Source organism: Molothrus aeneus, chromosome 4 (genome assembly GCF_037042795.1).
Source record: "Molothrus aeneus isolate 106 chromosome 4, BPBGC_Maene_1.0, whole genome shotgun sequence".
In the NCBI taxonomy this organism is placed as follows: domain Eukaryota; kingdom Metazoa; phylum Chordata; class Aves; order Passeriformes; family Icteridae; genus Molothrus; species Molothrus aeneus.
This window is the reverse complement of record NC_089649.1, coordinates 29,215,609-29,218,900: the sequence shown is the minus strand read 5'-3', so window position 1 is coordinate 29,218,900 and position 3,292 is coordinate 29,215,609.

The following is a 3,292-nucleotide window of genomic DNA, read 5'->3' as shown; positions in this document are numbered from 1 at the left end:
TCTGACTGTGTGTGAGTGGGGTGTGCAGGGAGTCATGGGGGCACCTGTTGGGTCACTGGAGCCACTCACCATGAAAGGGCTTCCGTCCCAGCAGTCTGGCCTTGGGAGTGTGACTCTTGAGAGTCTCCTGAATGGTCAGACTGAGAGTTTTCTTTAACACCCAAGGCCAAACCAACGAGATTAAAGCATATTTCTGAGTAGCACTCTCTTTGAGGACAGAAATGCACCCAGAACTAAAGCTTTTGGAGATGAGCCTCTTTAGTCTTCCTGCCTTGTCATCAGAGGCTCATGCTGATGTGTGACCTGAACCAGAAATGAGTGCCTGCCTCTTTGCAATACCTTCACACAGCAGTACAAACTCTGACCCACCCAATGCGAGTTAACCGTGCTATTTTCTGCAATGTCAACATGAATTTTATCTATTGTTTATCCTTTAAAGCTATGCAAATCATTTGAAATAACTTTATCTTCATGCCATAGCCTCCCCTTCCCTTCTCTCTCTATTCCCTGATCTTAAACTCCTGTCCTACCAGTTTAAAGCTAAAGCAGTTTAATGTTAAAGCTCTGCTCTAACAAATGACTTTGTGAAACTATTTGCTTACGTTTTAAATTTGTTCTCTGTGTGAGATCTAAGCCTGATCTGCTGAGGTTAGTGGCTCTCACAGGGGTTTATTGCCTGTTACTCCTCTGAACCCAGGAAGAACCAGTCCAGCAAAGGGAGCAGGTGTTTTATTCTGGTGGTTTTTAAATTACTTGTATCAGCTGTTCACGTGCAAACCACAGTGTCTAGCCACAAGTTCATCATTGGTAGAACATGGCTTGGCTGGGCCTGAGAAACTTTATGCAAAGGGTGCAAGGGGTGAAAAAGAAATTCCAAGCCTGAGTTTCAGAGGCCAGCGCAGGTTCTGACCCAGCTCATGCTGATTAGCAGCCAATAATTTAACCAGCAGAGGCAGAGCCTCTCTCTGCCAAGACAACCATGGGTTGGAGGAAGGGATGGCCACAACCATTTTGTTCCAAGGCATTTGACAAGGCAATGCTTAGCTTGCACTGGAGCCAAAGTCCATTAGTTTAGCAACAAAAAAACCCAGACTTTCCAATGTAACCTGATACCACTATTTAATGTCTACCGTGTCAATTATTAACAGAGTTCCACCCAATGCCTTATCACTGGGACGCTGGAAGAATTTACTTCCAAGGGCAGGTTTGATATGCTTTGCCTAACCCAGATTTTATAATTACCCCCAATACCTTAGCCTTACTTACACTTAGAAATTCTCAAGCATGATGTGGCTTACTGCCCTTCCATGAAAAATAGAATGAGGGGAAGAAGGTCACTGCTCTGTGAACAGGTTGGAAGGGAGGCAGAGAGGACAGCTCCATTTTTTATTGGTATAGTTTGCACTGAAAATGCACACGCCTAAAAAGAAATGGAATATTTAAAGGACACTCAGGCAGGGACGTGTTTACAAGGTACGCACAAATCCTTTTCTGGCCAGACAGTAACTCAGGTTGCCTCTCTCATACCATAAGATGCTCCTGGTCTCCTCTCTCTGCCTTGGTTTCTCTCTGGCAACCTACTGTTGCTAAAGGAGCACATCATGCCCCCCTCACTTCTACTGGGGCAAGGTTGCTCCTGAGATGTCCACAGCACAGTGGTACCCAATATCTGGTGCTCCTGCTCCAAGCAGGCTGAGCAGCCAGCCATGCCCTGACGTGAGAAACGTGACAGCCATGCTGCTCAAGGGCCTGGCTTCTCACCCAATAATTGGCTTGAAGAAGGAGAAAAAGTAGTTTGCAAGAGTATCATGGAGAGACATCAGGACGGGGTTATTAATAACAGGCAAGACAGAACCTGCAGGCCACGTGTCACAGGGCTGCGTGGTGAGGCCATCGTGTGGGATGTGCAGCTCAAAGTGCCTCCATGGAGAGGCAAACCCAACCCTCACCCCTGTGCACCTGCACCTACTCAGCCTTTACACTAAATATCCTGCTGCTTTGGGAGCTTGTTTTAGGCTGCCTGACCCCCATATCTGCTAACTGTCAGGGAAGTCCCTCTGTCCTCAGGACTGCAGATCCAGGTGCTTTTTTTCCCCAGAATATACTGCATTTATTTGTGGCACCTCAAGAATTTTCCTTTCCCTGTTTTCTGGCCAACTTCCTAATTTTTCCAGGGCAACTTGGAAATAATAATAACTTGGGTTATTATTTCACACCATGTTCAAAACCCTAAAAAGTTACCTGAAGTGAGTGTGCTCACTTGCCATTGAGATATGCCATCTCAAACTCCCCTTTACAGAGCCCTCACCTTTGCACACAGACCAGAGCCTTCTTTCCATGGGATCTGCACCTCCCATGTCTCTGGTTATATTACAGCATTCCTCACAAATCATTCCCCCACGGAGTTCAAGTGTCTCCCTTTACTGCCAGCACTATGCTGGCTCCCACTTTACAGGAGTGAAAACAGATTTCTTAATTTCATTGTGTTACTAAAAAGTGAATTTTTTTCGCAGTATTTGCAAACTACCCTTCTTCCCAGATTTCACCATGACCAGGAAGGGGAGGAACATGCTACTCTAGTTTCATTTACTTGAAGAAGTGCTTGGCATGCAGCTAAAGAGCAGAACATGGCACAGTTAAACAAGAAGAGGGTATATCTGTGGCCAGAAAACAAATCTACCTAGATTTGTTTGACAGCCTCTTATTTTCCATGAGGTAGCTCCCAGGGAAGGCCCAGCTGCCCATGTGGAAATCATCTTCCAGGACAGCCTCAGGGGTGACTCCATCCACATACCCACCCTGCTGAGACAAGATACCCTGTGCAGGGGCCCAGCTAAACAAACATCTACTCCTTTGTGGAGAGGACATGGAAAGGGCCAGGGATCTGGGAGGGACTGGCAGGCATCCTGAGGAACAGAAAAGAGAGCCTAGGAGAGGCTGGAAAAGGATGATAAGGAAAGGATTCTCCTTGGTGGCTTTGCTCTCTCCTTGTGCCACTTCCAATATACAGTCACCAGGAGGGCAGTGGTGGGTTGGTGAGGGGGTGTTCTCGTGGGCTGGTGGAGGAGGGAGGGACCTGGAGAAGGAGCCCAAGGCCAAGAAAGCAGGTAGAGATGCCCCAGCACCATGGAATGGGAGTTATGGGAGACTAAGGCTGTAGAGAATGGCCTTTTCTGTTTCCACTGTGTGCCTTCACAAGTCTGAGGAAGAACAGCAGAGTTCCCCAGGCTCACCAAGGCCATCCTCCTCCACCACAGTGCTCCCCACATCAGAGGAGAGTGAGGAACTAGTG